Below are 12366 nucleotides of genomic sequence, written 5' to 3'. Positions count from 1 at the left end.
TATGGAGAGTGGTCCTTGCGGGGGGGGGGGGGGGGGGTTCTGCACAGGGGAAACGAAAGAAAAGCAACAACAACAACAACAAAAAAGGGTCTGTCGAAAGAAAGGGGCGAAGAAGAGACGAGGGAAAGAAATTCCAAGAGCCACTGCGGAAAGCGGAGAGTATGAACGCGCAAAGCATAAAATGAAGTCGTAGCCGCATACACTTGACTTCTCTTGACATGTGAAAAGTGCTAAAAGTCAAAGCTCATCAATAAAGTATCTTGAAATTGAATAAGAGCCCTGACAACCATTGCATTCTTAAATAAAGTACAATGAGGAGACAAACGACTCTGCCAAGGAGTTTGCATGTGAGTGAAAGGGCGCTTCAATGGGAGCGGGATAATGGGCTGCCCGGCCGTCATGCACTGTCATCCCCGGTCCCGCCGAGAAGCTGCCACAGCTCCCTAATAGCACAAAATGGGCTCTTAAGAGACTGCTGCCTTTCCCTCAGCAGCTTGCTTCCCTTCCTCAGGGGCCCGGGTGCCGCGACTGGCACGGCGGGGAGGCAGGGGCTGAGGCTGAGGCGGGCACCTCTCCCGGCCCTCTCTGGAGCCAGGAACGGGCCGGGCGAAGCGTTTCCTCAGAGGCGGCAGGGAAGGAAGAGCCGCCGGCTCTCCTGCCACTCGACTCGGCGAGGGGCAGTGGCAGCTCCCCTATCCCAGGGCTGCTCTTGTCGCCTTGTCAGGCCTGAGCCAACCTGAGGGTTGTTTTGGTTTTTTTTTTTTCTTTTTGGTTATTTTGGTTTTGTTATTTCCTTTCTCCCCCTCCTCTTCCCCCTCCCCCCTTCCCCCCGTCATAAATATTTATACAAATGGAGCCGAATATCGCGATGGACATACGAGAGCGTTTGGGTCTGATGGGATCGCGCCTGAAGGTAAGGCAGGGCAGGAGCTGGGAGAACGGCCGTGGGGCTGCAGGCACCCCAAGGGGAGCTCAGCCGAAACGAGGGGCTAGAGTAGTCACCCCTCCCCCCGGCAGCCTCCTCTCCTTCCCCGCGCTTGCCTCCCTTCCTCCTCCTCAAAACTTTCCAAAGTACCAGCCGCCACTGCGTTATCCTGCCTGTGGGCACAGATCACTTCAAGGGCGCCGGAGAAATCCTATAGAGCGACAGAAGCGCCCGGCCGGTGCACTACGAACCGGTGTCCTGCTGCTGCTCCGCTCCAGGAGAGTCCCGGCAGCGTCCCCCGCTGCAGCCCCGCCGCGCTCCTACTTGCTGGTGGCCGAGGCCGGGCGTCCCGCCGCATGCATCCTGCGGGCGAGAGAAAGGGGCTGCAATTTGTGGGCTCACAGAAATCCGGGAGGCTCCAGAGGGATATAGAAAGCTGGGATCTAGTCCTTTTTCTGGAGTGAAGTCAGTTGTGTCCGAGGAGAGTGATTTTTTTTTTTTGCTTGTTTGTTCAATTTTCCCCTCTCTAGCAAACGAGCAAAATATTTTTACCCTCTTCCACGTCGAAGGGGGGGAAAGAGAGAAACCACTTTGCCAGAAATGGCAGGCAACTATAATTTTTACAAGCTCTCAATTAGCCATCTCTTGGATTAGCACCTTCTTATGCCTCCTCGCCAGAATAAAGAAGCCGTAATCTTGTTGCTATTTCCCCCTCGGGCTCAGCGGGCTTTGTGTTCCCTCCCCCCGAAAGAAAACTTTAAACGCTCCCCCCATCCGAAAAAAAAAAAATGGAATACCGAGAGAGGAGGGCATGGGTGAACCCGGTGACGTCACGGGGGGTGGTGGGGGGGTGGTGTTGGAACGCCGGTGGAGCGGGAGCCCCGAGCGAAAGTTGGGAGGAAGAAAGAGCAGCCAGGCGGGCCGCGGTGCTGTGCGGGGCCACCCGCCCCGTCGCGTCCCGCGGAGCCGGGTCTCATCCCGACGCGGAGCCCCATGGGGTCCGGCCCGGCTCCGCGCCGCCATTTTCCCCTCCGCCCTCAGAGGGGCTGCGCTGGATTGGGACCGGGAGCGAGACCGGCCTCGACCCGGCGCCGCTCCCCCGGCCCGGTTCACCCCTGCCCGCCCTCTGCAGCAGCGGGACCCCGCCTGGCCCCGGCCGCTCCTAGTCCCCAGCCCCGGCGTTCCCCGGCGGCGCTGTCGGGCCGGGAAGCGGTACTTGCTGGGACTCCCTGCCTGGATCCCTCCGGAGGAAACGCTCCCTTCTCTTTCTTTTTCCCTTTATACCTAGCAGCTTTCCAGCTGCTACTCGCCCTTCCGAGCAGGCTGCCGCTCTCCCCGCCCGGCCTGGGTTTTCTTTCCCTTCTATTTTTCCTGGGTTTATTTTATTTATTTTAATTCCTTTTTAAGTGATTTTTCGACATTGCCAAACGCTCTCTCTTCTTTTTCATTAGGTGAGAGGAGAAGGGCTGCTGTGAGGTGCCTGGCACTACCCTTCTCCAAAAGCCCTGCCCTCCTGCCAACGCAGACACCCCCCCCACCATGAGCGAGGGCTGCTCCGTGGGACCCCCCGGCCCCTGCTCTCGGCTGGACTTAGGCACCCTTTGAAGATTCCTACTTTAGAATTCTCACGGGATTATTGTAACTCGCATTTTTCTGCATCTGCTCTTTCTTCCCTCACCCTCCTTTTATTTTTTGTGCTGTTTTTAATTATTCCGAACAAAAAGAAAATATGGGCATAATTAAAAAAAGTGGTTTTAAAAATACAAAGGTGAGTAACTACTACAAGTGGCAAGGCTTGGGTTTGGATTTTTTTCCGAATTAAAATAATTTTTACCTTTTTACATGGTCTCGTGCCCGAGTATTGATTTGTGTGACACAGCAGCGTTTGCTTCCTTTTCGTATTTTGTTAGGTGTCGAGAGCAGAAAGCGCTGAGTTAGAGACTCTAGGATCGTCTCCTTGTATTAATATCTGGGCTGCAAACTACCTTTTTTTAATACCCAGAAAAATGCTTAAAGTCCCCTTGTCCAGTTCGGTCTAAAACTGAAGAGATACACAAATCCTGACGTCTTAGACTACAATGCTTTTGCCTTCAGGACACTTAATGCCTATTTGTATATGGAGAGACAGTGTTTGAAACCTATAATGCATAGGACATTGAGTTAAGTGGAGCTTTCCTAGTTTATAAACAATCTGCAAAAAGTTTGGAATCGATTTAACCTCTTTTATGTTGGCCTTTTGCATAAGGCACAGCTTTGTGTGGCAGATTAAAAAAAAGGGGGGGGGGGGCAAGAAAAGGCTTTCTGGACCCTGCCGAAACTGGAGAAAGAATATACATCTTTCTGTAGGAGAAAGCCTTTGATTATATCTATGTGAAAAGTGTCATGCAACCGGACCCGCTCGAAAAGCCTTCAGAAAAGAAAGGGGGGGTGGGGGGTGTGGAAGCTTAGAACATCCTGACGGGCTTTTAAAATGCTATTGATTGGGACAAGCTGTTCAAAACCCCAGTAACAGTTAATCTGCCTGTTAATCAAGCCACTAAGGAGCTCAATGCGAGTTTTATTAGCAACTGGAGAACACAGGCAGCAGAAAGGATCAAAAGCCTACACCCTTGATATTTGTAAAACCAGCCTTTCCCAAAAATGTATTTTCAATTACAGGGTAATTCCGAGCTTATCAAGGGCTCGCTCGCAGCCCCTCGCAGATGGTTCCGCGGGCGCTGCCAATGACACCAGACCAAAGGGACTAACAAGAGCCTGGCCAAGAGGGGGTCCCGCTCCCACCTCCCTCAGCTCGGGCTCTCCCTGCTTTCTCAGTTCCCAGCAAAACCTAAATTTGGCCAACCACGAGGAACCGATACAGAAATTCCTCAGATCCACGTCAGCTGTTATTAGGCTGAGTGGTAGAGGGCTTTCTTTTAGCTGGCATATTTGATTTATCGCAGCAAGTTTGCAGGGTACGTGTCCCACTGCCCATCCTTTTGGTGGAGCTGCTCATTTAATTCCCCCGAACCCCAAAAAAGTTTAAATCGCAAGGTTCGTAATTTGGAGAGCCTGAAAGTTGACTTTCAATTCATTTAACAACCAGAAATATTATTATATCGGCTAAAATCAACATTTGATCCTATCATTTTTAATGCAAACCCATTGCTTTATATGTCAGCGAGATACGCATATAAAAGACTATCTGGTCAGAGGTAATTATGTCACAGCTTTTTCTCGGCATGACAGCTGGATAAACACCATCTCCAATAAACATCTCTAATTAGGGAGGAGGATCTGAGATAGATGGTGTTTGATTTATTACTGAAGGAGAATGTCCATTTGCCGGAATATTATAGTGAACCGTCGCAGGGAGTGTTCCCGCTAACGCACCGTAAGGAATATTTGGAGATGCTCGAGGACAGGTAAGCGGTGTTTCAGGTTTTACGCTGTTGCTTTGTTTCGTGCCACTGTAGAGGACGAACCACTTTTCTAGCTACCTCTCTCTCCCACTGACACCCTAATTTACCGGAGCCACCCAGAGCTGTGAAGGCGAGCCTAAATCTGGGGGCAGAGAGGTGGTAGCCTCTTGGCTACCGGACCTTCCACAGCCCGAGCAGGGCGACCAAACTTCCGCGGAGACCAGCTAGCTCCAGGCGTTACTGGGAGAAAGGCGGCTGGGGCGAAGGCCCCGACAACAGCCCTCCTAGCTTCTCCTTTCCGCGCCCCTCCTCGCGGCCACGCGGGCCCGCCGCGCCGGACCCTCCGTGCCATGCTACCACTCCGTCCAGACGCCTGGGAGGCAGTGGCCAGAGCTGGTAGCCGGCTGCTCCAGGGCCCGGAGGACGCGGCGCTCGTCCCCCCCCACGACGGGCGCGGTAACCGGGAGCTGCCCCCGCCACCGGGAATGGGTAACGGCAAGGGAGCAGGGTCACGGGGCGGGGGGGAAGGGGAGCGAGGGGGCTGCCGTCTGCGTGGGGGAAAGTTTGGGAAGCCGGCCACCCCCTCCGCCCGAGGGTGACCCCGCAAACGGGCGGGCAGCGGCCGGAGCAGCTCCCTTCTGCCCTCCTTTCCCCCCCAACCTGTTGTGCGGGGCTGCAGCCCGCTGCCCTCGCTTTAACCCCTCGGAGTGGGGGTGCCTGCGGTCGGGGTGCGCAGCCCCTCCCGTCGGGCCAGTGGCCGGGGCGTGAGAAGCCGTTACCTGTCAGCGCGCGCGGAGGTCCCGCGGCAGGGAGGAGGCACCTGGAGGCTGCGGTAGCAAATTTCCACGCAAGAACCTGCCACACAGTTTAAATGTCAATGACGGCAAAAGAGGGGTGCTGCCTTCGCACTAACTTTCCCTTAATATCCACGCCAGCGCCTCCCCCATTGGCTGGGCCGCCCCGGTGACGTCACAGCGGACAGTAGTTAGCTAATGAGACATTTTAGGCTACACGAGTGTGGACGGCGACAGCCTGGACACCACCCGCCCCGACGGCGGGCACGGCCGGGGGCTGAACCGCGGGTCAGGGCTCCCCCAGGCAGTGTAGCGGCGGGGGCTGCTCCGCCCCGTGCCATCCCCTAGGCCTGCAGGCAAACAGGGGCTGCGGCCCGATGTCTGCCCGCAGCCGGGCCCGTCCCCGGCTTCCCAGGCTGAGGCTGAGTTTCGGCTTCTTCCCCCTGTGAAATGCCCTCCGAGGGCGGACGTTCTGGCGTGGGTGAAAAGAAACCCCAAAACCCTGGCTCAGCCACGCGCCTTCTCGGAAATTCTCACAGCACTCCTGTTCCCTGCGAGACGAAGTGAGCAGGCCGCGGTGTGCCCCGGACACCACAGCCCGCCTGCGCTGTGACCCAGAACCGGCGGGTCCTGCCTGGGCTCCCTGCACTCGCCATCCGCACCTTCTCCCTTTGGAGACGGAGGGAGAGAGGCTGTTGTTATTTGCACGCACTTGGCAGGGTAAATAATTTATCAGCCCCAATTCTGGTCCATCGCCTTCCCAGGCGATGGTTTTATTGAACTACACTTAAATGTTTCACGAACCTGCCGCCCGCGGGGTACGGGGGTGCCGCGGGGCTGGTAGCCAGCCCCTCTTCCCTCTGCGGGTCTATGGGCCAGAGCCCGGCGGGGAGCCCGGGGAGCCGGGCCGCGTAAGTCCCGCACGTTGGCAGGTAGCGGCGGCCCCGGGGGGCAGGCCCCGGCGGCGCTGCCAGGAAGGGGTTTCGCGGTACGTTTGGAGCCGCTGCCATTAAGGGGCTTGCGGCTCCCTGCAACCCGGCAGGGTCCTCCAGGGAAGCGTTGGAAACACCACGGCTCCCGCCTGCTTATCTGGCTGTCAATAAAAGGAGATGGCTCCTAAAGCAGGGCCAGGTGCTGCCTCCCCTGCTCTCCAGCTCGCCGCTCTCCAGAAACTGTTCAGGCGTGAAGCCAAGTCTGCTTGGCCAGGCCTCGGCGGAGGCAGGCAAACAGTCCCCTCGCCAGCGCCCGAGAGCTCTCTGTTTGCCTTTTTATCTCCTGAAAAAAATACAAAAAAAGGGGGGGGGTGGGGGAAGATAGGAGTGGGAAGCGAGGCAGGAAGGTGGGGGAGCGCCGGGGGCAGAGCCCGTGTTTGGCTGTGAGGATAAAAAAAGAAAATAAATAAATTAAAGTAATAATAATTAAACAGGGGGGTGGGGTGGGCTGCCAACCGTGGCGCTTAGCGGCCGGGGGGACCCTCCAGCTGCTGGGCCGGGCCGCTCCTCTGCGGGGTTCCCCTGGCCAGGCCCCCCCGGCCAGGCGCCGTCTCACCAGGAGACAAACGGAGGTGTCCGGGCTCGGAGCGGGCCAGCCGCCGCCGAGCAGCCGTGCGGGGACGGGGTGGCTCGGGCAGGGAGAGGGGCCGGGGCCGGGAAGTAAAAGCCCCCCCCAACTCCTCCCCCATGTGTGTGTGTGTCCCTGTTATTATTTTTTCCTAATGTCACCGTCGGGTCCGCAACCTTCACCTGGCCCGCAGAGGAGGGAGCAGAGCCCCGCGGGCGCGGAGGGGAGGCGGGAAGGGTTCGGGCAGCAGACAGGAGCAGGGGCACGGCAACGTGTTACAAAATGTATAAGCGTTATACATATTTGCTTTACACCACGATGCGAAGTTGTGTGTGCGTGGTTTGGTTTGGTTGGGATTTGTTTTTTTTTTTTTCTCGAGGATGCCCCAAACCCCTGTGTTCGCATAGATTGAGCAATTCTCAACACACACTGTAATAATGAGCTTTAATTCTCTATCCAAGCAGAACTTGAGCAATAATAATAAGCACATCAGAACAATTTGTTTACTGTGGCATTGCACAGGCTGCAGGGTCCAAGACTAGCTACTATAAACGGTAAAAACCAAAGGAAACTCTCCAGAACAGGGAAAATATTGCGATAGAAACGCGGTTTTGGCTTTCAAGGAAAGAGGCACTTGGCTAGCATTTTAGCTGGGATGTTTTGCCCTTGTCCAAGGTATGTGGTTTTAAATAATTTCTTTGCATTTCCCCCACAAGTTTCTCTGCTCGTCTAACATTTCTCTTTCGCCCCAGGATTCTTTTAAACCTTGGTGAAGAAATGTAATTTTGCTCTTGTTTTCGTCGTTGTTGTTTTTTCTTTCATATCCTCTCGTCCTGTCGGTTCAGCCCTCTAGCAGTTTGATAGAAACTGAATAGCTCTATCTCTTCGAATAAAAAATATGGGAGTTACTGGTGAAACGGCTTCTTGTGCGTTGCCGTGTGAAGTTCCGAGAGGTTTCCGCCTGCGGTGCGGCTGCAGCCGGCCCGGCTTTCCTATAACTTGATGCAGGGTTGCACCTACCTTCCTCTGGGGCGGGCTGAGGGATCACACCGGGCGCCCCGCTCTTTGAGCCTGGCGAGCTGGAAACTTGCTGGAGCAAGCGGGATTAGTGTGCGGGAGTGAGTGTTTGAGGGGGGCATTTAAGATGCTCTGTGAAACTTCTGTGAAGTGAAGCGTCCTAAAGACAGAAATTTAGCAGGAGTATATTTCCCCTCGTGAAGAATCCCACTGCCTAACAAGACAATTATTTTCAATGCCGTAACCTCTTTCGCATCCAAATAATAATAAAAAAGGATTCAAAATGAAACACTCTCCCCCCCCCCCCCAACCCAACCCAACTTCTTGCTTAAAAAAAGAAACATACAGCTATAAATCGTGTCTTTCTACCTTCACTTTGTAGCCGGGCTTTCTCGCCAGCTATTTATTTTTTATTTTTCCTTCTCGAGAACTCCTAATGCTATTAATTTGTCTGAAACTTTATTCTGGGCTGTCTTAAATTATTTCCTTTCTCTATCCTTTAAAACATTTTCATAATAAGCATGACTCCGGACAATGTTTGATTTGTTTTTCTCCCCTCATCCCGGTTTAGACTGAGACATTAGCTGAATTCCCTGGGGGTGATTGGATGCAATTCGCTGAAAGTCGACAGGCACGTCCTGGATGTTAGAAATTCACTTTTCCTCAACGTGACAAGGCTGAGTTCGATCTACAATTGTATTTGAAAGGGCAATGAGCGGAAAGATCTCCCATCATTAAAGCCTCCCTGTTCTTTAGCAAAATAACAAGATACTTCATTTGCACACAAACACTCAGGAAAAAAAAAATAAAAAATCCCCAAACCCCAACCGACCCGCGATAACTCTTTAATGAAAAGCTATTTCTGCATAATTTGGGAGGGGACGAGGACATATCAAAAGGTATCGGAGGTCCCCCAAAGCGCCCATGTGATCAAGCTGACTTTTTACTTTAAATCTTGAATAAGATGTGAGTTGTAACAAGGGGATTTGCACTTACTCCATGACCCTTGTAATTGGATTAAATATAGACTGAGACGTACAAAAACATACCAAGATTGACACCTGCCAAATGGACTTCCTTATGATTGATTGTGATGCTTCGTGCTGGCAACAATAATGAAATAAATTGTATGGATAAAACAGCACATTTGTCATTTCCGTGCCATAAGAGAGGAAGGCAGCGTGTTAGGCAAGCTGTTATCTGACAGGAGCGAGCAGTAGACACAACTAAAGAGCTAAACAAGGATTCCAGACATTGACAAGACAAATTATAACTTGTCACAACCTCTTTAAATTCAGAAGTTTTCAATTAACATATAGATTGCTGTTACATATAAGATCGGCTGGACTTTAAAAACGTAAGCAGGCAGGACGCAGGGGGTCGGGGGGCCGCGGAGGCTGCCGCGCCGGCTCTGTCCCGGCGCTCACCGAAGCAGCGGCCCCGGGCTCGACGCCCCGCAGCCGCCACTGCCCCCGGGACAGTTCTCCGGAAGCGGCTGAACGAGCCCGCTCCAGCCTGTCTTTGTGGCCGTCCGGCCGCAGCGCGGAGGGGCGCAAGTAGCGCATCCCCTTGTGGCCTGTCGTGCTCCGCCGTGATGACCCACAGCCCGCTCGGCCCGGACTGTAAATTGTAGTCGGCGCCGGTTGTCCCGTAGGTAATTGATTTGAATTTATGGCTCCCGGCTGCAATTCGCAAAGGGAGTTGGGTGGGATGGACGCGGCGAAGGAGGGCTGCCACCCTCCTCCGCTCACGGCCGCACCCGCGCAGCACGGCTACCGCCGGACTCCCGACTCGGCCAGGTGTGCAGGGGCCCCTCCAGGAGCGGGGAGGCTGCAGATCCCCTGACAGTGTCGTGTCCCTCCCCCTGCCCCGCGAAGGGACTAGAGCCGGGATGGGACCCGATCCCGGCTCCACTCCCCCGGCAGCGGTATCGTCCCACTCGTGACAGAGCCGGGCTTCCCAGTGGAAGAAATCCGTGGTCCTGCCTAAATGGGAAACGTCCCCTGCAGGGGAAAGACACAGTGGCGCAAGGATTTGGGTTTGGGCAGGGGTTCTTAAGATACCCAACAGGCAGCGTGCTCTGCCTGGGGCGGGGTCCGTGTTCGGCCATCTGGTCCCAGCCAGGTCATTCTGGGGTAAACCCTGCCCTTCCCGGAGTGCTGGGAGGCGAGAGAAAGCTCTCCGGGCACGGGCCCGAGCCCTACAGCCTGGCCAGCTCCTGTCGCGACCCCCAGAATGCCAACGAAATATTTTCACCCAGGACACGCCCGAGGCGATGCTGTCCCGTCCCGGCGAGCATCCCGCGGGAGCAAAAAGGGATCCCGACTCTCCTTGAAAACCGTCGGATCCCACTGGAGGGGCAGGTCCAGCGCTTACACAAATATTTTTCATCCCTCTTTCCTTTGTGTGAGCTGGTTTCTGCTGGGTCCGAAATAGGAAAAGCGCACGGCAGCAGCAACGCGGCTCTCCCGGCCATCGCTGGGGGCAGGGGAAAAGGACCCTCCCCCCAAAACCCCGAGTCCCAACTTGGGAAAAAATAACTAATATTCCTAGGCGACCTTTCCATTCGCTGTAATTACCGACAAATTCATTCCTCTAAATTAAATGCTGAAAGTGATTTGAATCCTTGTAAAGCAAAAAACCAAGTTCCATCGAATTAGTTGTAGCCTGCCTGCTTTCCCCAGTGACTGCATCTATTAACATTATAATCTTCAACACCATTTTTTATGTAACACTATTGTTAGTAAATCAACTCCTCAGGTCCACAGAGACGCTGACCCCTGGCAATTCAGTGAAAGTGTAATTATCTCCCCGAATCTTGGACAGATTTAAGAGATTACATTTCAACTAAATCTATATCAATGCTAATTTTTTCCAGACTCCAGGTGCTAGGCTCTCCGAAATGCTGTTTCTGCCCAGCAGAATGGGTTACAAAGAGGAGAGGGCTTGCTGTGTAGAGGGCCAAAAGAAATGAAGCCCCACATAAAATTGCACCTATTTTTTGCTACAAAACCTGGTTCTTGTATGGCAAAGTTAAACAAAGCAGCTATGCTAAATTAGCGTTAAATAAAGGCTAGTTTAATGCTCGGTTACAGTCAACTGGTGTATATTTGATGGCTAATTGTCTATCAAAATTAAAAAGAAAAGAACAAATGATTCGTTAAAAGAAGGTGTTAAATGCTTCGACAAAAGGACATTTCACAAATATAATATCTGTGGATGGTGAATTGTCCTTTTGAAGCTTTTTTAATGTACTAAAGGCCTGGGACTCCCTAGATATGAATAATGGGGAAAAACACACTCTTTTATTCGGAAAGAGCCTCTTTTAAACCAGGCGCTCTAATAAACCGGCAAGGACAATATTCCTGGAGGAACGGGGACCGACGTTGCTGTGATTTCCGACGGCCACTTACATAAATAATACCTCGGCAGTAAAAAGGTATTTGAATGTTATTTGGTTTGCGCTCAAAGAGACCTAAGCTCCTTCCCGGCGGAGAGCAGCTCTTATTCGCAAAGCAACCGATGTCAGCGGGGAGAAAACAGTATTTGTGGGGCTGCGGGGACGGGAAGTGGACGAGGATGGGGACGGGGATGGATCCTGCCTCCGTGCCCCGCGGGCAGGAGAGGTGAGGTGCCTCTCGCCCCCCGTTTATTTCTTTATCAGGGTAATGGGCCAGGAAATATGTCAGGAAAGGGGGAGCGGGAGAGCCACAAAAATAAGAGGCAAAAATGGGCCCCCCTCCTAAAAATCTCCTGCGCGAAGTTAATTCAAGAGGATGGCGGCGAAGCGGCAGCCGGGATAGCCCCCGCCGGCTCCGCGGGAGCGGAACCCTGCGAGGCCGGTCCGTGTGGGGAGGGAGCGGGTCCGCGCCCCCGCGGAGGGTGTGTGGAAGAGCTGGAGTATGCAAAAAAAAACCTGACTAAATCATGCAGCAAGAACGACAAACCGTCTGGAAAATGGACCCATGGAGCAGCAAGAATGTACTTTTTTATCTTTGACAACTTGTGTCCTAAAGAAACTATCTTGAAGATAATTGAAATGATTACAATTCATTGCTGCCTTACTTTGAGTAGGAACAGTCAAATAATGAAATCTTAGTAATACATCAAAAATTTAATTTACATTACACCACCGCTCGAGGTTTCCTTTTTCTTTTTTTTTTTTCGTCTATTTTTTATGCCCAGCTTCCCCTAGAAATCTTGTGCTCACACATAATTCTGCACTTCGTTACATTATTCATATTTTCGAGGTTATTCTTCATCCCCTCCAGCCCTTTCTGCTTTAGTAATGGTCTCTGAAACTTCCAGGTGTGGGGGCTCTTTCAGTGAGCAGAGTACCCCAAACAGCAAGGAAGGACCACAGAAGTCACTCCAGCGAGGCTGGGGCGGCTGCTGCAGCCGGGTGATGGAGGAGATGCTCCTGCCCCAAAGCCTGGGCAAATGGGTTGGGTTAACCCCTGTCCTCCCGCAACTTCTGGATGAGGGTTAGCCAAAACCTTGGGCAGGCACTGTCACCCCCATCAGGGTCCCCCCCCACCCAGGGCAGCAGCGATAATTTGGTTTTGGAAGCTGTTCTGGGGCTCAGCTCCTTATTATTATTGCTATTATTATTACAATTATTATAACTATTATTAGTAGTATTAACTTTATTTTTTGTTATCATAATTAT

This window comes from Lathamus discolor, chromosome 6, assembly GCF_037157495.1.
Source record: "Lathamus discolor isolate bLatDis1 chromosome 6, bLatDis1.hap1, whole genome shotgun sequence".
Taxonomy (NCBI): domain Eukaryota; kingdom Metazoa; phylum Chordata; class Aves; order Psittaciformes; family Psittacidae; genus Lathamus; species Lathamus discolor.
Note: the sequence above shows the minus strand (reverse complement) of the source record.